A 26,409-nucleotide genomic window follows, 5' to 3' on the forward strand; every position below is an offset into this window, starting at 1 on the left:
GGGATTAGTGTAGGATTAGTATAAATGGGTGTTTGATGGTCGGCACAGACCCGACGGGCTGAAGGGCCTGTTTCAGTGCTGTATCACTAAATTAAACTAAACTAGAGTAAAGGAAAAGGAGGGAGAGGATTTTTGAAACGTGTTCAGGAGACGCTCCTTGACCAGTATTTCACAGTTCAACGAGGCAAGACGCAATGCTGGATTTGGTGCTGGTGAATGAGGTGGGCCAGCTGGACCAAGTGTCCATGGTGGAATACTTGGGTAAGAGGCATTAGTATCAGAAGGTTTAGGTCAGTAATGGAGAACAAGGAACAATCTAAAGTAGAACTTTGAAATTGGAAGAGTACTAACTTCAATTGCATGAATGGAGGGTAAAATGGAACCAAATATTGATAGGAAAAATTATAATGGAGGAGATGTTTCAGCTATAGGCGAGGTACATTCCAACACGGGCAAAAGGAAAGGAAACCAAAGCCTGGACTTCTTAGCTACTCGGGGAAATAGAGAATATGATAAAACAAAAAAAAGGGTACATGTTACGTGTCAGGTAAATTCTTCAAATGAGAACCAGATGGCATGCAATAAATTGTGATTGGTAGTGAAGAGGAAAATAAGACTGGCAAAGAGAGAATATGAGAATAGCATGACAGTTAGCATAAATAGGAAGCCAAAATCTTCCTCCAACATGTGAATATTATGTGGTGATAAGAGACAGGATATGTCCTATTAGTTGCAAAGAGTGTGATATATGTTTAGAGTCAGAGGGCAAGGCTAGAATACTTAATGAGTACTTTGTATCAGTGTTTAATAAGGAATTGGATGCTGACAAAATATTAGTTGAGATGTTAGAGATAATGGATGAGGTGACAATTGATAGGAAGCATGTCCTGAATAGGGTGGCTATGCTTTGAGTGGATACCTCGCCTGGTGCGGATGGCTGACCTCCCAGGTTGCGAAAGGAAGTGGGATTGGAGGTAATGGAAGGGCCTTCTATAATCTTCCAACATTCCCTGGGAGGTGCCAGAGTATTGGAGTAAATGTGACAGCCTTGTTCAAGAAATAGTATAAGTAATTTGCTAGCAACTGCAGATCCGTCACTTTAACATCGTTGGTGGGTAAGTTTTCAGAAGCAATTGATGGGGAAAAAAATCAACAGGTACTTTGATAGGTTGGAGTCAGTTAAAGAGAACCAGATTTGGAAAAGGGAGAATATGCTTGTCTAATCTGATTGAATTTTTTGATGAAGTAACAGAGAAGGTTCATGAAGTGAAAGCAATGGATGTTTTCTTAACAGATTCTAAGAAAGTGTTAGAGAAAGTATCACATAAAAAGTTGGTTAACAAAATTGAGGCTCAATGAATAGGAGGGTCAGTGTCAGCTTGGATCAAAAAAGTGGCTTAAGTACAGAAAACAGTGTTTATTTTTAGACTGGAGGATTGTACACAGTGCTATAGCCACTGCTTCTTTGAGATATTCATATTGCTTGGATATTGAAACACAGAGTAGAATTTCAAAATTCTCCGATGATACCAAACTTGGAGGATTGGTAAATAGTGAGGATGATGCAAATCAGCTGCAGCAGGACATAGCAGAATGGACAGACACATTGCAGATGGAATTTAATACGGAGAAGTGATGTATTTTGGTAGAAGGGATTTGAAGTAACAATATATAATTAATGGCATAGCTTTAAATAGTCTCAGGGGCAGAGGGACATTGGGGTTCATGTGTATAGATCTTTGAAGTTGGCAGGAATATTGAGACACTAAATTTAGAAAGCAATTGGGATCTTGGACTTCATAAATAAAGGTATTGAGTACAAAAGTGGGGAGGTTATGCTGCATCTTTATAAAGCTCTGGTTCAGCCACAACATGAATATTGCATCCAGTTCTGTCGTCACACTTTTCGAAGGATCGGATGGTCCTTGAGAGAATTTACCAGAATGGTTCTAGAGATGAGGGATTTTAGCCTGAAGGTTAGTTTGGAGAACCAAAACAAGAAATGCTGGATTCACTCAGCAGGTCTGGCAGCATCTGTAGAAAGAGAAGCAGAGTTAACGTTTCGGGTCAGTGACCCTTCTTCGGAACTGACAAATATTAGAAAAGTCACAGATTATAAACAAGTGAGGTGGGGGTTGGGCAAGAGATAACAAAGGAGAAGGTGCAGATTGGACCAGGCCACATAGCTGACCAAAAGGTCACAGAGCAAAGGCAAACAATATGTTAATGGTGTTTTGAAAGACAAAGCATTAGTACAGATTAGGTGTGAATATACTGAATATAGAACATCAGCAAGTGCAAACCTGAAGAAAAGCAACCTGAAAAAAACAGTGGGTAAGCAAACTGAACAAACTAAGATGAAATGAAATAAATGCAAAAAATGTAAAAAGGAATGCAAAAAAAAGGAAGAAAAAATAACTAAAAATGACTAAAAATGAAAGTAAAGTGGGGGGCTGTCATGCTCTGAAATTATTAGTTAGTTTGGAGAAGCTGGGGTTCTTCTCCTTAGAGCAAAGAGGTTGAGGGGAGATTTGATAGAGGTGTACAAGATTAGGACAGGTTTATATAAGGTAGATAAGCTGTTCCCATTAGCCGATAGTACACAGACTAGGGTCAGAGTTTTAAAGTTTTGGGCCGGACATGGGGTTGGGGGGGGGGGGTGGTTGGTGAATGTGAGGGAGAAGTTGATATGCAGAAAGTGGTAATGGCCTGGAATTGCTTATGAGGTGGTGGAAGTAGAGACAATGAATGATTTTGCATGGCAATCAGATGGCCACTTGAAGAAAATGAACTTGCAGACATTGGAATAGTGCAGGGCAATGGGACTAATTGGATCACTCTATAAATGGCCAACATGGTCTCGATGGGACAAATTGACTCCCTCTGTGCCATAATGACTCTATCACTCGATGAATTAGATTGCTCTTTCAAAGAGTCCCCATACGCACCATGGACTGAATTGACTTGGTTCACGCTGTAAGATTTGATGATTCTCATGTTTCCTGTTCTTTAACCCAAGGTCACATACAGGCAAAGTAGGCACTCTGCAACTGAGCTTGCTTTTATTCTTTCACGAGATGTGGGTATCGCTGATAAGGTCAGCATTTATTGCCTTTTTCCTAATTGTCCTTAGCAAATCAGTAGCTTGCTAGGCCATTTCAGAAGGCAGTTAGAGTCAACAACATTGCTGTGGGTATGGAGTCACATATAGGTCGGACCAGGTAAAGACAGCAGATTTCCTTCCCTAAAGCGCATTCATGAACCAGATGATGATAGTTTCATGACACCATTACTGAGATTATCTTTTAATTTCAGATGTTTTAATCATTAATTGAATTTAAATTCCACGAGCTGCTATGTTGGTATTTGAGCCCTAGTCCCCAGGGAAATTAGCCTGAGCCTCTGTTTTCTAGTCCAGTGAAATTACCACTATGGTACCATCTCTCCCGCACACCCCCCGCTTCATGTAAACAGCAATACACAGGCATTTTTCCTGTCTCGGTGACAAGCTATTTGTTGTGCTCATAGTATTCACTATTGGCTTTAGTCCATAAGACTCTTTGGCATTCTCGAATAACTAAAAGCAGTTACACTGTCTAAGAGCTTTGCATGGATGTTATGGATAAGAAATGTCCTGGCTTCTCATAACCTTTAGCTGCACTGTACAACAAACACTATCCCCTGCTCAGACTTCAGGAAAGAAAACCAATTAAAAAGCAGATCTCCCTAGCTTTCTCTGTGTGAATCTGAGTTTGTGAACTGGCTCTGCTCCATGGCAGGTCTTGGGAAAACAAATTAATTCGGCCAACTCAAATGTCAGCTACACAGAGATACAGAAACTGAACAACCACGTTTGACTTCAGAATCCTTGCTTGTTTAACAGTTTAGAATGGAAATACTCTGCAGGTCTGGCATCATCTGTAGAGGGAGAAACAGAGAAACAAAGAGAGCAATGTTTCAGGTCTGTGATGTGATGTCAGGTTCTCAAACATTAACTTTGTTTCTCTTTGCACAGATACTCCAGACCAACTGAGCCTGTCTATCATTTTGTGTTTTAATCTCGTATTTCCAGCATCCACAGCACTTAATGTTATAACTTTATAGATTGTTGTGACAACATTTTTGTCTATTTGCACTCCCAATATCTCCACCAGAATCTGGGCAAAAATCTAATAATTAACATTTCACTTAAATGCCATTCTACAATTAACTTGCTCTGGCTCATACCTCTCCATGTATCGAAAGTCATTGAATCAAATTTAAATCTTCCCATTAACAGAAGGGCTACTGTTAGCGAACCTGTTCAGCCAGATCAACACCAGGGCTACTGCTACCGACACTGATCATTCAGATTAACACCAGGGATAATAGGGGAAAAAATGAAGATCACTTTTTGCAGAATTTTCAACAAGATAGAAAATTGTTTGCTTTCTATATCCTCTACAGAATATATATTATACAGAAATCCTTGGAGTAAATGTGGTTAATTAAATCAGTTTGTTCAGTGGAAAGTAACTTATATCCCTCCTCACATTCTCTAGGTGAATATCTTCATGGAGGTATTAATAAGGGGTCGTCTGCATAACTCTGTACATTTGAATGGTGACTGGCAGAACATAAATTGGTGTTTCACAAAAGAAATGGGATATCCTGTAATTTTGCAGAGAGAACTAATTTACTACCCTCTTCTTGCAGCCATTGGTGCTCCTGGTAAGACAGTGAAATGTGTCAGTAGAATGTGTTCATTTTTTCTGTTTCCAATTTGATGGTATCAGTTAAGTGTAAAGTGATTGTTTTGTTTTCTGCTTTAAAAATATAACATTTCTTTAATTTTCACAACAGGCAGCACTGAAACAACAAGCCCCTTTATTGTTTACTGTAGAAACTCCTTGCCATATGCAGCACTGTGACTTTAGATCAGGAGTAAATTAAGAACATTTTAATGTCCCAATTTTGTTATGTGGGTTACCGTGTAATGTGGAGATGTTAATAATTCTTGGTTTTTAACATTAATTCCTGTTTATATTTGGAATCACGACAACATTTTCTCTTGTTTCCTTGAACTTAAGTCCAGCTTTGACTTTGTTGGTGGATAGGTTAAGTGAAAGGAATATTTGGCATGTTTTTGTTAGTGTTGTATGATCCACCAGCCTGATTTTCCAGTTTCCATTAAATAAATCTAATTTACCGATTAGGCACACTACAGCCTCCCGGACTGAAAACTGAGTTCAATAATTTCAGAGCATGATGGGCCCCCCATTTTACTTTTATTTTTAGTTATTTTTCTCTGCTTTTCTTTTTTACTATTTTTTTTATGTTTCTTTCACTTCATCTTAGTTTGTTCAGTTTGCTTACCCACTGTTTTTTTCATTTTATCTCATGTTTTTACTTGCTGCTGTTCAATCTTCAGTCCGTTAACACCCTATCTGTACAAATGCTTAGTCTTTCAACACACCATTAACATATTGTTTGTCTTTGCTCCATGACCTTTTGGTCAGCTATGTGACCTTGTCCATTCTACATCTTCTCCTTTGTTATTTCTTGGCCCACCCCCGCCGTACTTGCTTATAACCTTTGACATTTTTAATATTTGCCAGATCCGAAGAAGGGTCACTGACCCGAAACATTAACTCTGTTTCTCTTTCCACAGATGCTTCCAGACCTTCTGAGTGGTTCCAGAATTTCTTGTTTTTATTTCAGATTTCCAGCATCAGCAGTAGTTTGCTTTTATATTACACAACAAGTTGGGTTTATGCAGCAGATTCTCAGTTCCTGCACAAACACTTGTATCTATGGACTGACACAGAGGAAATTCAGAGAGGAGCTGAAGAATGGGGTGAAGTATTTGCTTACACTGCATGGGAAATGATGTCAACAGCCGTTAGCTTGCATTGACTTGGAGCAGGTTTATAGAATTACAGGTCTTTTATATTCTTGAAACCTTTTTAGACAAGTGAAGGTCAATTAGATTGATTATCTTCAATGAGATTTTGGATTTGTTATTCATAATGAACAAAATATTAAAGATAAATTTGCATGTGGGTAAACGGAATGTAAAGGATATAGAAAGGAATAATATTATCTAATTTCAGCATTGGATGAGCCCCCGTTTCCTCTGGTTAAACATTGGAATGATTGGAACCACCTTCTTCAGCCCACAGTGTAAGCTCCACTTGCTTGTCATGAATCCCATTCCTCTCTCGAGCTTTTACTATGGAATTTAGTGAGTCTGTTGCGGGTCCCATCGGTGTGCTTGGAAGTGATTGTCTTCACTGCCTGTGATGTGTGCAGTCGGTCAACTGTGATCACAGAGCGGGCAACCACTTACCATAATGGAGGTACTGAGATCCATCCAATTACATGATGGGGGCGGGCTCCAAGGGGGTGACTGCAGTGTCAGATGACTATAACGCAGGTGCTGGCACAATATTTAAAGCGCTGCCAGCCCTGCTTGTATTTCAGTGAGGCAGTGAAGCTGGAGAGCTGCTGGACCCTGCTGAGGAGGTGTTGAAACTCCTGGACCCCCACCTGACCACCCTGGACAAGGATGCACAATGGCCAGGACAGTGTGGGGCAATCTGGCACCATGCCTGAGGCAGGACACTGTTGGCCACATGATTTAGTGATTCCTCCCTGGAGATTCTCCTCCAGGCTGCAAGGGAAAGGTGGGAGCACCTTATTTCAAGGGAAGGCAAGAAGAGATCCTCCCACCTGACCAAGCAAACCTGGATGAAGTTCACCAAGTAGGTCAGAAGCCATGGGGTCTGCCCATACATCTGGGACCCGTATTGGAACAGAGTCAAAGACCTTCTTCATTCGGCCAAGGTGAATGTTCCATATCTCTCTCCTCCATTATGGTAAGGGGCTTGCATGTGCCTACGTGAGACAGAGTGCAACATTGGGTGGGACTGCCCACAAAGATTCTGGAAAGTGTGTTCGGCATCACCACAGCCTGGCAGATGCATGGCTGCATCTTGGCGACAGACCATCTTCTTTCACAACTCACCCACATTGGGCTGAATTTTGCCGGCCCCTCGACACCACGGATCATGCAGCAGGGACTGGTAATATTCTGCAGAGAGAGGCCGCCTTGATCTGCAACTTCGAGAAGGCCGCGCCAAAAATTACCGGTGGTGGGGGGACCAAAATTAGAATATGTTAAACGGTAATCACCTCTGCAGATTATGTAGCCCGGTGCCTCTCCATGGACACCTTCGGAAGTTTCGCTGAACGGGCCGCCGTCACGTGCCGTCCCGTTCATGATTGGTAAAGCTGGCGTGTCCTCAGAGGCAGAAGCTGTCACCACTGAAGGTAAGTTCTGTTATTCAGGGGTCTCACTCTGTTTCACCGAAAGGAGGAGGGAGGGTGGATATTCAGGGGTCGAACTCTTGTTACAACCAGGTGAGCAATGCGTCTCGGGGTCTCTTGCTGCCTTCTGATGGTCTTAGTGTAACAGGGTTTAATTTTAAACACACTGTGTTTTGAGCTCCCCTTTGTGAATCCTTGTTCACAGTTTCCAATTATAAGGCAACAAACTGAGCACACATAGACTTTCTTTGCTTTAAATCAGAAAGGTGAAATTTATTAAAACCTTAAACTTAAACTCTTATAAGGTTCATGCCTACGGATGTATGATGCGCTCATGCTAGCTTGCACACTCGATATAAACATGCAAAATAAGAACAGAAAAGAGCAGACGAAACGATAACTAGAACATTTTGAGGCAGTATCTTGTTACTGTTTCTCGAGCTCGCTGTCGTCCTGGATTGAAGATATAGTCTTGTGTTTCATTGGGGCCCAGTAATCTTCTTAAAACGTTGTTCACGTGACAAACCATTCTCTCTTTGAGTTTCACTCATTTTCACAAGATTCAGTCCCGTGGGACGAGATGAAGCCAGGCAGACAGGCAGACAGGCAGGCAGGAGAGGAGGTGTTTTCATTCCCAGGAGAAGGTCTTTACTCCATGAGCACATGGCTTTGTCTCCCTGGCAATTTCTTTGTTTGGGAATTCAAAAACTCTGCAGCACCCAGTCAGTCATGTGACCAAACTGGTCTGACCACTTATGTGTATTTTTAGGAACAGGAATTGGCACCCTTTGTTTCCACATTATTTGGTACTATGCAAATGTCCTTCCAGTCAGAGACTACAGTTTTTAAAGTCTCAATGTTCATATGACGAAATAATGTGTGCCTCAGTCTTGGCAAGTGGAGTTTGCCTGACACTCTGCATACTGGAAGGGAGGAGGGAGGAAGTCTTGGATTTCTGGAGGGAGAGATCTGCGGGCATGAAGGGAGGTGCTGTTGCCTTCTCTTTGTAAACAGTCTATACTCTGTGTTTATTCGTGCTGTGCTTCTGAAGGAGCAATGGCACTCTAGTCATCCTATGTGTGGGGAGGGTGCCAGAAAGGGTATGAGCATTAAGGTTATATGGATGGTGGGGACGATCGATTCAGCTGGTCGTATCTTGATGCGGTCATGCTGTGCCACTCTGAATTTTGACCAAGATGAGCAATGCCATGGCATGCCACATGGTTGATCCAGGAAAGCAGCTGGTGTACCCGTCAACACCAATCCATGCCCTGTTAGTACCCTTCGAACACATGCAGGGTTCAACTTTATTTATCACATGGAAATAGGTTTGGATCATCCTACATTGTGTAATCCTCTGCATGTGAGGATCCGTTTGTGCCAGAGGGAAAATCAACAGGCAGGTGTGATCCACGTAGAAACCCCCGATCGTGAGCAGCAGCCCCCAAGCGGAGTCCGCCATTACGGTTGCTGTGCATCTACAGGCCCCACATGACATGCCATCGGATGACAGAGCACCCGTGTCAGAGGCGATTGCGCATATAGAGAGGGTGGTGACACGTCTCTGTGCCCTGCTCAAAGATGACCTGCAGCCCATGAGCTCCAGTGGACATCCCATGTCTTTAATCCTCATTGTGGCAGTGGTTCTCATGATTTACGCCTACATAGCCTTTCAGGGGCCCACTAGAGACTTTTGTGGGGTCACACAATTAATAGTGCACCACTGTGTGAGGGAGGTCACCAATGCCCTGCACCAGAGAGCCACGGAGGATGTCTGCTTCAGGACGGACTCTCACAGCTAGACCCAGAGGGCCATTGGTTCTGGCACCATTGCCAGAGAACCATGTGTTGTAATGTTCATAGACTCCACTCGTGTGGCCATCAGGCCTCCTGCCAGGTACCACCTGCAGACATCAACATCACCTCTCTATCTAGGTGAAGCTTGGATATGAATACTGCAGATGCTTCATGAAAATCTGTGCCCGCTTCTCAGGCAGCTGCCATGACACCTGGGTCTTGTGCCAGTCCCGGTTGCTACCGCTGTTCACTGAACTGGCTCAGATGGAGGGGTGGCTTCTTGCAGACAAGTGCAATCTTTGCAGGAATGGCTCCCGACACCAGTGAGAGACCCCGCCACTGCTGCAGAGGAGAGATACAATGCGAACCACTAAGCTACATGAGCCACCATTGAGCAGGAGATCAACATACTGAAAGATTCCTTCCAATGCCTGTATGGATAGAGTGATGCCCTATACTACGGGCCGAAAAGACCAGCTCCTTTCTTTGCTGCTCTGCTCAACTATGCACCCAATAGGGGCCAGGCCTGGCAAGATGAGAAACGTCAACAGGATTCGTCCTCGGACTATGAAGACGCTGAAGACCTACATCATGAAAGACGAATTGAGGGCAGATGGCACCCAGGCTCTCCACGTATGGCTAGCTGTGAGCTAGGGATGTATGACTGTGGTTTATCAGACAAATGCTGTCTACCACATAGGAACCGACATGAGCTCTGCAAGCCACACATCACCCTCGCTCACCCTCTGTGCACCAATCCACAACTGCAGCATCCCTGTGTAAACCATTAGAGGCAGCAGCTGACTGAGCCAATGTCCATGTCACTGCATTCGTGGACATGATAATGATTAATGGTGGCATGGCAATGATGTTGTTGCATACGTTGTCTTTCCTGAAAGGCCTACGGTGCAAAGGGGTGTGACATTGGTACTACATGCTGGCACAGAGCATTCGCCCAGAGAAAAGTCCACCGTTGTTGGTGAGGGACATTTACTGCAAGACATATTTACATTGCTGTGACACCCGTGCATTCCCATTTGTGTCCGCATGTTCTTTGTGAAACGCTATAATACCGTTTGAGATCGATTTAAGTCTCACTTCCTGGAATGGGAAAATGTAAGATTATTCACCCAGGTGAGGCATGCCTACAGGAAAGAATGTTACTCTTGAGTGGGAGAAGAGGTTCACAACTGCCCATGACACTGGGACACAGCAGGGTAAGTACATGGCATAAAAGCGGAAAGTGCTGGGGTCACTCAGCAGGCCAGCCAACATCTGTGGAGAGAGAAACAGAGTTAACTTTCAGGTCTGTGTACTTGGACAAGTTAACTCTGCTTCTCTGACCTGTTGGATTTCTGCAGCTCTTCCTGATTTGCTGCCAGATTGACAGCAGCCCCACTCTTCAGCAGTCAGGTAAGTATTTCTTTGACAGCTATCAGGAAGCAGGTGCTGCGGCGCTTAAAATAGAACTCCAGCAGTTGCTGCATATCTGTCCAAACTCTTGCTGCACCGAATGTCCCTCATATCACCGCTCAGAGCCATGAAGCTAATGAGCCATCGCGCATAATATCACAGGAGTTCTGCAGCGGCCGTTAAATGCAGTACCCCGCCGCGCTGCACGGTGCCCATATAAAATACAGCCCATTGTGGCCCCCGAGAGAAGACACGGGGAGAAACCAGGTAGGAAATCCTCGCAGGGGACAAGGGGCCCCCACTAGCATAACTATTCTCTAGCTCTTCCTGAAAAGTCTTCCTATCTCCCTCTTTCCACATGCCGGAAAAACAGGCCCATACCATTAGGGAGACCTCACGGACTGGCGGAGGAATGGCAGATATCCGGCCTCTTCCCACGGTTAAGGCACTGGAGCTTGTAGGGACCCAGGGCGGCCGCTCAGTAGTGGATTATGAGATTGTAGCCTCCACACAAGACAGTGAATATGGTCTTCATTCGACATCCACCACACTTCTCGAGATCCACATCACACATGAGGAGATCTGCACAGCCTAACCCAGAAACGTTTGTGTTGTCTCATGCAGGTCATCGGCTGCAGGAAGCTCCAGCTGATGCTACGATGAAGAGCAGGTGCACTCAGAAGATGCACTGTCACGTGGCTCTCCTGCACCTTCCACCAGTACAGATACTTTCACCTCATTGGGTATGTGTTCGTCCTTATAATCAGAGTCACAATGTGGTGAGATCAGCACACAAGCCTGAGCAGCTTGCTGAGACTGAGACAGCCGAACCACAGGATGATGATGAGCCTCTGGTGTTGATAGCACAGGGCATGCTGGAGCTGCAGGAGGGGAAAGGCAATATCTTTCGGAGCTGCGAGAGGCAATGACGCTCAAGGAGTCCATCCAGGGAATGAGTGCTTCCATGTCTCAGGCATGTGAGCATAGGGCTTCCTCCATCGAGAGGTTAGCAACCCTCATGGACATCCAGAATACATAGATGTGTAAAGACCTGCACACCATCACCTTGGCCGTAACTTCAATGCAGCAGTGGCAAGGCAAGAAAATATGAGGTGCCTGGAGTTTTCTCCAGGTCCTCATACTTCTCTGGTGAGCATCGACGTCAAAGTGAGCCTTGAAAGGAAGGATAGGCTGACCTCCACAACTGGGGGCTCCCCTCAGGGCACTCTGAGTGTTGAATCAGCTCTTCAGCCCCTCCACCAATGACCCCATCTCCATTAGCAACGACACCTGAGGAGAGTCCTGCACATGTGCAGGAAACCATCAGGCAGTCGGGGCCCTCCAGACTTCAGGCAGCCAGAGGACGGCTGCTAAAGTCATCCCAGGCCAAGGGCGCCTGATTAGCAGCATTGCCCAGTCCCAGCTGCAGGCACACCACTTAGAAGCACTTGTAAACGTATAAAGAAGAAAACGGAGAGACATGGATCTATTACATCTGTCCTTTATTTTGTTCTCTGCTCTTTTTATCATAGAGTTCACATTCACTGTTGGGAGATGCTCATTCTTTCATGCCTGAATTGGGAGATGCTGCCATTAACCTTACTCCCTCAATGGGCTGCCATAGGAACAGACAACATTTAGTTAGCATCTCAGATGTGTCAGGGCACACTGCAGCTGGGCATTTGGAACAGAATCGAGATAGAAAGGAGGCGACAGGCGGAATACAGTGAGGTGAGACTGTATTCAATCCACTTTGATACGTCATCATGGTGGCAGGAAGCAGATATGTATGAGATTGAGTCTTGCCTCCTTGCAGGTCTCTCAAAGACCCTGGCCTGCACGGATAGACAATGAACATGGTGCCTGCTCATTGTCCATCTCCTCATCTTCCTTGTTAGATGAGTACTGGAGATCAATCATGTCCTGTTCAAGAAGGTCCTCCCAGCTCTACAGGGCAAGATTGTACAAAGCACAGCAGACCAGCATGACATGTGAGACCTTCACTGGTACATACTTCAGGTCTCCAGTCGGTCGAGATAGCGGAATCTCTGCTTCAGCAGTTCAATTGCTTGCTCGATGGTTGCTCAGGTAGAGCCGTTGCAAGTGTTGTACCTCTCCTCTGCTGCAGTGCAAGGGTTCCTCACAGGTGTAAGTAGCCATGTCTTCAATGGGTGTCCTTGTCCCCGAGAATCCACACCCCTGAAGCTGAGTGGGGGCCTGAAAAGCTGTGACACCTTGGAATGTTGAAGTATGTAGGCATCGTGGCTCTTTCAGGAAAACGGGCTCACACCTCCAGTTAATGCTTTTGGTGGTCACAGAACCATAAAATCACTGAATCGTAGAAGGTTAATGGCACAGAAAGCGGCCACTTGGCCCATCGTGTCTGTGCCATCCGAAAAACATTCCACCCATTCTAATTCCAACTTCCAGCATTTGATCAATAACCCCGCAGATTACAGCACTTGAGGTGCATATCCCGATTCCTTTTGAATGTGTTGAGGACGTCACCCTCAACTACCCTTTCAGGCAGTGAGTTCCAGATCCCACCACCCTCTGGGTGAAAAAAAACTTTTCCTCATCTCCCCCCTAATATTTCCACCAATCAATTTAAATCTATGCCCCCTAGTCACTGACATCTCTGCTACGGTAGATGGGCCCTTCACCTCCACTCTATCCGAGCTCCTCAAAATGTTTTTACATTTTATTCAGATGTCCCCTCAGCCTTCTCTGTTCCAAGGAGAACAATACCAGCCTATCCAATCTTTCCTCATAGCTCCATTTTTCCAGTCCTGGCAACATCCTTGTAAAACTCCTCTGTACCCTCTCTCGTGCAATTACATCCTTTCTCTAATGAGGTGATCAGAACTTCACACAGTACTCAAATTGTCGCCTGATCAATGAGTAAGACAGTTCCAGCATAACCTCCCTGCTCTTGTATTCTATACCTGGGCTCCCTTATCGACCTGTCCTGCTACCTTCAGGGATCTATGGACATTCACTCCAAGGTCCATCACTTCCTCCACTTCTCAGTATTTTCCCATTAATTGTGTATTCCTTTGCCTTGTTTGACCTACCCAAATGCAGCACCTCGCACTTCTCCGGGTTGAATTCCATTTGCCATTTTTCTGCCCATCTTACCAGACCATCAATATCTTCCTGCAGCCTACAGCTATCCTCACGATCTACCACCCGGCCAATCTTTGAGTCATCTGCAAACTTCTTGATCATGTCCCCTACATTTACTTCCAAATCGTTAACATATACCACAAAAAGCAGCGGACCCAGTACTGAGCCCTGTGGAACGTCACTGGAAACAGCCCTCCAGTCGCAAAAACAACCCTCAACAATTACCCTTTGTTTCCTGCCATTGAGCCAATTTTGTATCCACCTTCCTGCATATCTTTGCATCCCATTGGATTTTATTTTTTTAACCCGTCTGTTACGTGGGACCTTGTCAAAATCCTTGCTAAAATCTATGTAGACCACATCAACTGCACTACCCTCATCGATCTCCCTTGTTACTTCTTCAAAAAATTCGATCTGGTTGGTCTGACAAGATCTTCCCTTAACAATTCCATGCTGACTATCCTTGATTAACCTGTGCCTTTCTACGTGATAGTTTATCATGTCTCTCAGAATAGATACCAAGAATTTGTCCACAACTGAGGTTACACTGACTGGCCTGTAATAATTCTGTCTATCCTTCGCTCTCTTTTTAAACAGAGGTACAACATTAGCAGTTCTCCAATCCTCTGGCACCACACCTGTATCCAGTGAGGACTGGAAAATGATGGTCAGACCATCTGCTATTTCCTCCGTTGCTTATTTTAACAGCCTAGGATACATTTCATCTGGCCCACGTAATTTATCAACTTTCAATTATGTTCATCCCATTGATACTTCCTCTCTCCCTATGTTTAGCACATCCAATACTTCACAGTCTTCCTCCTTAATTACAATATCTGCATTGTCCCCCTCTTTTGTGAAGTCAGACACAAAGTATTATTTAAGAACCATACCAATATCTTCTGCCCCTACACATAGGTTACCTTTTTGGTATTTTAAAGGCCCTACTCTCACCTCAGTTATCCTCTGACTCTTAATGTATTGTTAAACCATCTTTGTGTTCACTATGATTTTGCTTGCCAATATTCTTTCATGCCCTCTCTCTTTGCTTTCCTAATTTCCTTTTTGATTTCACCCCTCCATTTCTAAACTCCGCTCAGCTTTCTGCAGTATTGAGTTCTCTTTGTCGGGCATAAGCTTTCCTTTTCTGTCTTATCTTGCCCTGTAGGCTCCATCACATCCATGGGGCTCGATATTTGGCCGTGTCACCCTTTTTCTTTGTGGGAATTTTTACTCTGAATCCCTTGAATCTCCTATTTGAATGCCTCCCATTGTTCTGACACTGATTAACATGTTTTCAGTCAACTTTCGCTAAATCACACATCAGTTTAGTAAAATTAGCCATGCCTCAATTGAGAACTTTAATTCCTGTTCTATTTCTGTCCTTTTCCATAATTATATTCCAATTGACTGAATTATGATCACTACCACCAAAATCGTCTCCCACTGACATTCCTTCCACCTGACCATCTTCATTTCCAAAAACAAAGTTTAAAACTGCACCATCTCTTGTTCGACTTTCTACAGACTGGGTAAAAAAGTTCTCCTGAATGCACCTCAAGAATTCTGCTCCCTCAATTCCTTTCACACTAAACCTATCTCAGTTAATATTGGGGTAATTAAAATCCCCTACTATTACTGTCCTATTGTTCTTGCACTTCTCAGAGATTTGCCTACATATCTGCTCTTCGATCTCCCTCTGACTATGTGGTATATAGTACACTCCCAGCATTGTGATTGCCTCTTTTTTGTTCCTTAGCTCAATCCATATGGCTTCATTTGATGAACCTTCCAACATATCATCCGTCCTCACAGCTCAAATAGTTTCCTTAACCAGAATTGCCACTCCCCCTCCTTTATTATCCCCCTCCCTATCACGTCTGAAAACCCTGTATCCAAAAACGTTGAGCTGCCATTCGTGTCCCTCCTCAAGCCATATTTCTGTAATAGCTATGATATCATACTGCCACGTGTTTATCTGTGCCCTCAGCTCAATTGCATTATTTGCTATACTCCTTGCATTGAAATAGATACCCTCGAGCACTGCCAAACTCCTTAGTTCATTTTCTAACCCTTGTTTCCTCTGTCTTCCAGACTCATCCATTAATTTTCTACCTTCCATTTAATTTCTGATTTTGTCCCAACTTAGTCTACCTTCAGGTCCCCGTCCCCCTGCCAAACTAGTTTAAACCCTCCCCAACGGCACTAGCAAAACGTCCCACAAGGAACCCTGTCCCGGCCCTGTTCAGGTGCAACCCATCCAGCCTATATAGGAACCATCTCCTCCAGAACCCGTCCCAATGTCACAGGAATATGAAGCCCTACCTCCTGCACCATCTTTCCAGCCAGGCATTCGTCTGGTCTTATGCTTCTATTCTTGTACTCACCTGCACAGACTAATTGAATGTTGATGGAATTAAAGCGTTTCCTATTGATGAAGGTGGCTGGTTGTTGTTTGCGTGCCTTGATGGCCACATGTGTGAAGATGATGACTCCTTGAACCTGGGGGAATCCAGCGATGGCCCTGAATCCAATGGCCCCCTCTGCCTGACTGTCAGGTTCAGTCCGGTACGGCACATAGTCACCGGCCCCCTTGAACTGGTCATTGGTCACCTCCTTGTTCCAGTGGTGGGCTGCTGCCTGGGAGACCCCACACATATCTTCATTGAATTCCTGGGACGTGCCCGATGCGTCGAAGTTGAGTGGTATGGAGATCTTCAGGACCACGGGCACTGGGTGACCCATGGGTCAGACCTAATCCTGTAGCATGGAACCAAAGCCAGCAATGGTCTCCCTGGAGAGCCGCAGTCTTCACTGGCACTGCCGCTCAGACAATAGGGTGTAGCTGGAGAGAGTCCAGTCCACTGTCTGGCACAGGTATTGCTGACTACTGCTCTGCTCTTGGAGCTCCATCATTGGGTATAGCTGCATCCTGGGCTTCCCTCCCTCAGAGGCACATGCATCACGCCACAGGGGGCCCACAAAGACTGGGATATGAGACGCGTGTCAGCTGGTCATGAGCCCTCTAGTGCGCTGTCGTGATGACTTGTCTTGGCACCTTTTCCTTTGCTACTCTCCTTGGAATACAGACTCAGGCCTCTCAGTGCTCACCCTTACAAAGAGCCGAGCACCTGATATTACAGCCAGCCGGCATTGTCACTGGATACAATGCCAACCCGGCCCTGTCACCAGATGCAATGCCCTCCTGGCCCTGTCACCTGATACAATGCCAACCCGGCCCTGTCACCTGATATAATGCCAACACGGCCCTGTCACCTGATACTGTGGCCTTCTGTCAGTCACCTGATACAATGACAAACTGACACTGGTACAAAGACAATGCCCACCCATGCAGACTGCTCAGCACTGCAGGTTGGTAATGGCTTACACTCGCTTGTCTTGCCAATGGCTGACTTCCCATGTTGGCACTGAGGCCTCAATTTGGTGTTGCCAGCTTCAAAGGGGGGTTATCTGAAGGCACATGATCCCACTTGCCATTCACTATATTTCATGTAACTGTATTCTAATGAGTTTTCCACAATTCAAATTGCAGTCCCGCCATTTCGGGGCGGTGATGTTGCCTTGGAACTTTCTTGATGCTGATAAAATCTGGAATATGACATCTGGTTTCCCGATCACCGCGTCCCTCCATATTCTTTCGCCCTCCCACACCTCCATTCCTGCTCTGGCCCACAGTGTTTGCAACCTCGCTTTCCCGTTCAAGACCATGATCAGCTTCAAAAACTGAAATTCTCGTATCGCGAAGACCACGTAGTTCAGTAACATTGATGTCCTCCATTAGTGAGCTCAGCCCACTTGCTGCTTAAACTCTCATCCTGGCTTTGTCATCTTGAGATTTGATGCGTCAGACACTCTCCTGGTCGACCTCCCATGTTGCAAGACGAATAAACCTCAACTCTGATAAACTCTGCTGTCTGCAGCCTATCCCCTCCAGGTCCTACTGATCCAGCAAACATATTCTTATTAAACTACATAAAAATCTCTAATTTAAAGTTCACACCCTTGTGTTCAGATCCTACTGTAAGCTAATGTCTTGCTATGTCAGTCACATTCTCCAGCCCTCCACTGAGAACTCACATTTGCTCGAACGCCCATGTGTTCATTTCCCATCCCTTCACACCAACATTGGTGGTGCTGCCTTCAACCAATTTCTGTCTTACGTTATTCTAAGTCTCTGCCTGCTCCCACTGTTCTAAAACCTTCATTTAATAGTCACTTTTAACTCGCATCTTTTTTAAGAAAAGCAAACATTTATTTCTGGTTGAGATTCTACGATTCCCTTGGGTACTTTTATTTCCCCATTAAAGGTGCTACACAAAAGAAAGTTGGTGTCATTGTTGTGTTTCTAGATGTAACAATGTATTCAAAAATGAATGCAGGGATAATCAATCTAAATGTAGTAACTCACCCTGACACTGACAGTAGGCAAGCTCCTGATGGCAGAATGCCGGATAAAGTTAAAACTCAGCAGGCGATGTATCTCTTGATTACAGCAAACCATGGAGAATTGATATGTCAGATGGTGTTGCTCAAATTAGACTGAAAGAAAATTAAATAATCTTTCGTTAAAGTGAATGCAATTCATTTTCTGCATATTTATCAACAAAATATTTATTTATGTGGAGAGACAGTAGGCCTCTAAATCACACAATCATCGAGTCATTATCGCGCAAAAGGAGGCCATTCAGCCCATCAAATCCATGGTGGCTCCCTGTGGAACAATCCAGTCAGTGTATTCACCCTGCTCTATACTCGTATCACCACAAGTTGTTTTCCCTCAAGTGCCTAAAAAATGTCCTTCTCACCAGCCTCATAGGCATCGAATTCCAGGTCATTAACACTCATTGTGTAGACAAGGACTTCCTCATATCCCCCAGTTCATCTCTTGCCCAAAATCTTAAATCTGTGTCCCCTCATCCTTGTACCACCTAAGCTAATGGGAACAGCTTTTATTTGTCGACCTTATTTATAACTGTCATAATCCTATATACCTCTATCAGATCTCCCTTAAAATTCATTTGCGCTAAGGAGAACAATCACAGCCTCACCGACCTAACCGTTTTGCTAAATTTCCTCATCTCCTCAGCACCTCGACAGGACCCTCACATCCTTCTTAAAGTGTGGTGACTAAAACTGGGCATAATACTCTAGCTGTGACTGAACCACAGCATGTTAAACGTTTACTATGACTTCACTGCTTTTAGTTTAGTTTTTTAGTTTAGAGATACAGCACTGAAACAGGCCCTTCGGGCTGTCACTTGTTTTGTTCAGCTGTAACAGGAATAATGTTTGTACATATACTTTCTGTCTGCAAAGAGCAGGACCATGTGTATTATTATATGTAGCTTCTAATCTGCACAAATGCACCACACTGCGAGCCCTACTGACAATCTTAAATTGGTTGTCAGTGTAATTCTTAGGACACTGAGGATTATTTAGAAAAAGTTGTCCAATCGCCGAATCACATAATGTTGGGCACTGTCTTTTGAGTTTTGCAAGCACGGGCTGGTTCGGTACGGCCAACTAATTATAGGCCAGTCAGTCTGATTTCGGTGGTGGGTAAATCATTAGAATCCATTCTGAGGGACAGGATAAACTGCCACTTATAAAGGCACGGATTAATCAGGGATAGTCAGCATGCATTTGTTGGGGGAATGTCGTAATTGCAAAATGTTACACCCTTGTTCAAAAATAGGTGCATGGATAAATCGAGCAACTACAGACTCTCTTTGGTGGGATACATTTTACAAAAGATAATCTAGGACTAAATAAACAGTGACAGGGAAGAGATTTGATAGAGTTTTTCAAAATCATGAGGGGTCTCGACAGACTAGATAGAAATAAACTGTTCCCATTGATGAAAGGGTTAAGAACCAGAAGGCACAGACTGAAGGCAAAAGAACCAAAGGTGGCATGAGGAAAAACTTGCTTATGCAGCGAGTGATTAGGATCTGGAATGCACTGTCTGAGAGTGTGGTGGAGGCAGATTCAATCGTGACTTTCAAAAGTAAATTGGATAAATTTGCAGGGCTGTCGGGTGTGTGTCTAACTGCATTGCTCTTGCAGAGAGCCAGTATGGATGCAACAGGCTGCATGGCGTCCTTCTGTGCAATAACCATTCTCTGACTCTATACGGTTGTCACCTGGGAATGAAGTGAGAACTTTTCACAAGTAAAGTGAATGTGAACAGCACTATCCAAAAGGATAACACTGGAAAATCAGAAACTGCAGAGGGGAACTGACTATGTATCCCTCAATCTAATATAAGAACAGATTATGCTGCAAACACTCAGCAGGTCTGGCAGCTTCCATGCCGAGGGAAGCAGATCTAAGATCTGAATCTGTTTGAACTCAAACCTACAATCTTTAAATTCTTTACTTATCATCAACTAGAAGTCCAACATGCCATCCATCGCAAACAAAATAGTAACCATGCTCTGCAAGACTAAAGATTACACGTAGGTTCTGTTTATAATTCCAGTAAAATAGCACGAAAATTGCAATGAAGATTATTGTAAAATCAATGGTACCCAGAAACTCTCTCTCGCCTAATCTGTGTCTTTAATCTCAACCAAGTTCCCATGGACGATGATCAGTTATTCAGGACAGATCTTCTTCCAATAGCTGGCCAGGCTATCTCGACTGCACTGCCAAATAAAGAAAATATCCAGGATTAACCCTCACTCTCCCCTTGTGCACGATGTCATTGCGGACGGTGATAGGCTCTTTCACTGCATGATCAATCAGTATATGCGATCAATATATTTTCCTATGCCCCCATCCCACTGCCTGTGTGACCTCCACGTACACATTCCATTTGCCAAGGATACAGACTCAAATATAATAAATAATGACACTGGCAAAGGTATAGGATTACAAACATCTCAAACTAATTTTATTGAACTCTGCAACAAAAACACAAGGATATGAATAGCACACTTATAGCTGATGATCAAGCGAATAACACCATGCAAGGCATATCAATAGAAAACAAAACTCACAAACGGGCCTCTTTCAATTCTGTTGTATCCTCATTTTATAAATACCCCACATAACCTGAATCTTCCCAATACACAGAACAACGTTTTTATTTTAAACGATGAGATCGAAGGTTTACACGTGCAGTTGTCTGGATGATATCACCAAATCTCAAACTTCCACATAGTCCCCTGCCTTTCCCTTCAATCTCTTTAACTTAACCACAGAAAACTGCCACTTCCCCTCCAGATCTCCACTTTAACTCAAGCAGGAGACTAATAGGTTACACATTCCCTGAACGATGAGCTTTTCTCTTAACCAGCACAGCTGATCCCCTTTAATCTCTGTTCACAGTTGGAGCACTGGTCAGACACTCAGGGGAAAAGATGTAACCTTTGACAAACTGGCCAATCGCCCGACTATACAAGGAAGAACGACTTTCTTATCCACCTTTGTTATACCCCTCTGGACATGTGTTCAGAACCTGTGGCAATCAGGGATTGGTTTCTCCCTGCACAGTCAGATCTGTTACATCTTATGGACGAAGTCTCCAACAGATGCCATTAGAATTAGAATTAAAATGAGAACATTACAGCGCAGTACAGGCCCTTCGGCCCTCGATGTTGCACCGACCTGTGAAACCATCTGACCTACACTATTCCATTTTCATCCATATGTCTATCCAATGACCACGTAAATGCCCTTAAAGTTGGTGAGTCTACTATTGTTGCAGGCAGGGCGTTCCACCCCCCTACTACTCTCTGAGTAAAGAAACTACCTCTAACACCTGTCCGATATCTATCACCCCTCAACTTAAAGCTATGTCCCTTCGTGTTTGCAATCACCATCTGAGGAAAAAGGCTCTCACTATCCACCCTATCTAACCCTCTGATTATCTTATATGTCTCTATTAAGTCACCTCTCTCCTCGTTCTCTCAAACGAAAACAACCTCATGTCCCTCAGTCGTTCCCCGGAAGACCTTCCCTCCATACCAGGCAACATCCTAGTAAATCTCCTCTGCACCCTTTCCAAAGCTTCCACATCCTTCCTATAATGCGGTGACCAGAACTGCACGCAATACTCCAGGTGCGGTCTCACCAGAGTTTTGTACAGCTGCAGCATGACCACGTGGCTCCGAAACTCGATCCCCCTACTAATAAAACATAACACACCATATGCCTTCTTAAAAGCCCTATTAACCTGGGTAGCAACTTTCAGGGATTTACGGACCTGGACAACAAGATCTCTCTGTTCATCTACAATACCAAGAATCTTCCCATTAGCCCAGGACTCTGCATTCCTGTTACTCCTTCCAAAGTGAATCACCTCACACTTTTCCACATTAAACTCCATTTGCCATCTCTCAGCCCAGCTCTGCAGCCTATCTATGTCCCTCTGTACCCCACAACATCCTTTGGCACTATCCACAACTCCACCGACCTTCGTGTCATCCGCAAATTTACTAACCCACCCTTCTACACCCTCTTCCAGGTCATTTATAAAAATGACAAACAGCAGTGTCCCCAAAACAGAACCTTGCGGTACACCAATAGTAACTAAACTCCAGGATGAACATTTGCCATCAACCACCACCCTCTGTCTTCTTTCAGCCAGCCAATTTCTGATCCAAAGCTCTAAATCAACTTCAACCCCATACTTCCGTATTTTCTGCAATAGCCTACCGTGGGGAACCTTATCAAACGCCTTACTGAAATCCATATACACCACATCCACTGCTTTCCCCTCATCCAACTGTTTTGTCACCTTCTGGAAAAACTCAACAAGGTTTGTGAGGCACGACCTACCCTTCACAAAATCGTGCTGACTATCGCTAATGAACTTACTCTTTTCAAGATGATTATAAATCCTGTCTCTTATAACCTTTTCCAACATTTTACCCACAACCGAAGTAAGGCTCACAGGTCTATAATTACCAGGGCTGTCACTACTCCCCTTCTCGAACAAGGGGGCAACATTTGCTATCCTCCAGTCTTCCAGCACTATTCCTGTCGACAATGACGACATAAAGATCAAGGACAAAGGCTCTGCAATCTCCTCCCTGGCTTCCCAGAGAATCCTAGGATAAATCCCATCTGGCCCAGGGGACTTATCTATTTTCACTGTTTCCAAAATTGCTAACACCTCCTCCTTGTGAACCTCAATCCCATCTAGCCAAGTAGTCTGAATCTCAGTATTCTCCTCGACAACATTTTCTTTCTCTACTGTAAATACTGACGAAAAATATTCATTTAACACTTCCCCTATCTCCTCTGATTCCACACACAACTTCCCACAACTATCCTTGATTGGCCCTAATCTAACTCTAGTCATTCTTTTATTCCTGATATACCTATAGAAAGCCTTAGGGTTTTCCTTGATACGATCCACCAATGACTTCTCGTGTCCTCTACTTGCTCTTCTTCGCTCTCCCTTTAGATCCTTCCTGGCTCGCTTGTAACTCTCAAGCGCCCTAACTGAGCCTTCACGTCTCATCCGAACATAAGCCTTCTTCTTCCTCTTGACACGTGCTTCAACTTCTTTAGTAAACCACGGCTCCCTCGCTCAACAACATCCTCCCTGCCTGACAGGTACATACTTATCAAGGACGTTCCTTGAATAAGCTCCACATTTCGATTGAGCCAATCCCCTGCAGTTTCCTTCCCCATCCTACGCATTTTAAATCTTGCCTAATCGCATCATAATCTGCTTTCCCCCAGCTGCAATTCTTGCCCTGCGGCATATACCTGTCCCTGCCCATCGCTAAGGTAAACCTAACCGAATTGTGATCACTATCACCAAAGTGCTCACCTACATCTAAATCTAACACCTGGCCGCGTTCATTACCCAGTACCAAATCCAATGTGGCATCGCCCCTGAATGGCCTTTCCATATACTGTGTCAGAAAACCCTCCTGCACACATTGGACAAAAACTGACCTTACTAAAGTACTCGAACTATAGTATTTCCATTCAATATTTGGAAAGTTAAAGTTCCCCATAACAAATATCTGTTACTCTCGCCCGTGTCGAGAACCATCTTCGCTCGCCTTTCCTCTACATCTCTGGAACTATTCGGAGGTCCATAGAAGACTCCCAACAGGGTGACCTCTCCTCTCCTGTTTCTAACCTCGGCCCATACAACCTCAGTAGACGAGTCCTCAAACGTCCTTTCTGCCGCTGTAATACTCTCCTTGATTAACAATGCCACAGAGCCCCACTCTTTTACCATCTTCTCTGTTCTTACTGAAACATCAATATCCCGGAACCTGCAACAACCATTCCTGCCCCTGCTCTACTCATGTCTCCGAAATGGCCACGACATCGAGATCCCAGGTACCAACCCATGCTGCAAGCTCACCCACCTTATTCCGGATGCTCCTGGCGTTGAAGTAGACACACTTTCAACCAAGTTCTTGCTTGCCAGTGCCCTCTTGCGTCCTTGTAACCTTATCCCTGACCTCACTACTCTCAACATCCTGTACACTGGAACTACAATTTAGGTTCCCATTCCCCTGCTGAATTAGTTTAAACCCCCTCGAAGGGCACTAGCAAATCTCCCCCCCCCCCCCCAGGATATTTGTACCCCTCTGGTTCAGGTGAAGACCATCCTGCTTGTAGAGGTCCCACCTACCCCAGAAAGAGTCCCAATTATCCAGGAAACCACAATCTCCCTCCTACACCATCCCTGCAGCCACGTGTTCAACTCCTGTCTCTCCCTATTCCTCGCTTCGCTAACACGTGGCACGGGCAACAAGCCAGAGATAACAACTCTGCTTGTTCTCGGTCGAAGCTTCCACCTGAATTTCTGCCTTAAATCCACATCTCTCTTCCGACCTATGTCGTTGGTGCCTATGTGGACCACGACTTGGGGCTGCTCCCCCTCCCCCTTAAGGATCCCAGAAACACGATCCGAGACATCACGAACCCTGGCACCTGGGAGGCAACACACCAACCGTGAGTCTCTCTCGTTCCCACAGAACCTCCTATCTGTTCCCCTAACAATGGAGTCCCCATTGACTCATTCTCTGCTCCTCTTCCCCCTTCCCTTCTGAGCAACATAGGCAGACTCTGTGCCAGAGACCTGTACCCCATTGCTTACCCCTGGTAAGTCGTCCCCCGCAACAGTATCCAAAACGGTATACCTGTTGTTGAGGGAAACGGCCACAGGGGATCCCTGCACTGCCTGCTGGTTCCCTCTCCTTCCCCTGACGGTCACCCATCTACCTACTTCTTTTACCTGAGGTGTGACCACCTCGCCATAACTCCTCTCTGCAACCCCCTCCGCCTCCCGAATGATCCGAAGTTCATCCAGCTCCAGTTCCCTAACGCGGTTCTCGAGGAGCTGGAGTTGGGTGCACTTCCCGCAGATGCAGTCAGCAGGGACACTCGTGGCGACACTTACCTCCCACATTCTGCAGGAGGAACATACAACTGCCTTAACCTCCATTCCCACTATGCTAAATTCCCAACAAATCTACTGAAAAACCAAAAAAAAAGTCAAAAATTGTTAGCTTAGCAATCCGACGGACAGAACTTTTTAAATAAAAAGCTTACCTTATCAACACACCAGAGTCCTTTTTTTTGTTTCGAGGAGAAGGGTGGGTGGGAGGCAGTACACGTGTAGTTTCTTGGGTACAGTCACCGCCCAAATATATAATTTTTACTTACCCCGCATTCTCCTGGTCCTCCAAAAACAAAAGGGAATTAACTTTTAACTACACTGAAATTGCCATCCCAGCTGCAAGTTCACTCCGTACCTCCGCTTCTGTTCAAGCTGCTGCAACCAAAACTAAAATAAATTGATTTTAAACCGCCTAAATATATAGTTTTTACTTACCCAGCAGTCCCCTGGTCCTCCGAAAACAAAAGGGAATGAACTTTTAACTTCCACTGAAATTGACCTCCCAGCTGCAAGTTCGCTCCGTACCTCCGCTTCTGTTCAAGCTGCTGCAACCAAAACTAAAAGAAATTGATTTTAAACCGCCCAAATATATAGTTGTTACTTACCCAGCAGTCCCCTGGTCCTCCAAAAACAAAAGGGAATTAACTTTTAACTTACACTGAAATTGACCTCCCAGCTGCAAGTTCGCTCAGTACCTCCGCTTCTGTTCAAGCTGCTGCAACCAAAACTAAAAGAAATTGACTTTAAACCGCCCAAATATATAGTTTTTACTTACCCAGCAGTCCCCTGGTCCTCCAAAAACAAAAGGGAATTAACTTTTAACTTGCACTGAAATTGACCTCCCAGCTGCAAGTTCGCTCCGTACCTCTGCTTCTGTCCAAGCTTCTGCAACCAAAACTAAAAGAAATTGATTTTAAACCGTCCAAATATATATATCCATTGATCAGGTCAAAATAGAGAACATTTGTTGTCAACCATGTTGTGAATTTCTGACCGTCTCTCAATCACCCAGGTGTCTTCCTCCACACTGGTTAAAGGTTCCTCACTCCACTGACTGTAATGATGACCATGGAACCAGAAGAAGTTGCATGATTCCTTTGATGAGTTTTATCCTGCCAGTGTTTTGATAATCATAGGTATTTGTATCATTGGAACGTTTGCAATGACAACACATCTCTTACCTTATTTCTTATAATTACGGGATTTTGGTCATTTTATTGCCCATATCCTAGTGTCTTGCAATTACAGGCCTTCATTTGATAACTCATATCCTGCCTTCTTGGAATTGCAAGCATTTGTTCATTTACTGACCATATCTTGTTTTAGGAACGCAGCACACAGTGAATTGCCCATGTTTTCCTTTC

The sequence above is a fragment of the Heterodontus francisci genome, unplaced genomic scaffold (assembly GCF_036365525.1).
Source record: "Heterodontus francisci isolate sHetFra1 unplaced genomic scaffold, sHetFra1.hap1 HAP1_SCAFFOLD_421, whole genome shotgun sequence".
NCBI classification, from domain to species: domain Eukaryota; kingdom Metazoa; phylum Chordata; class Chondrichthyes; order Heterodontiformes; family Heterodontidae; genus Heterodontus; species Heterodontus francisci.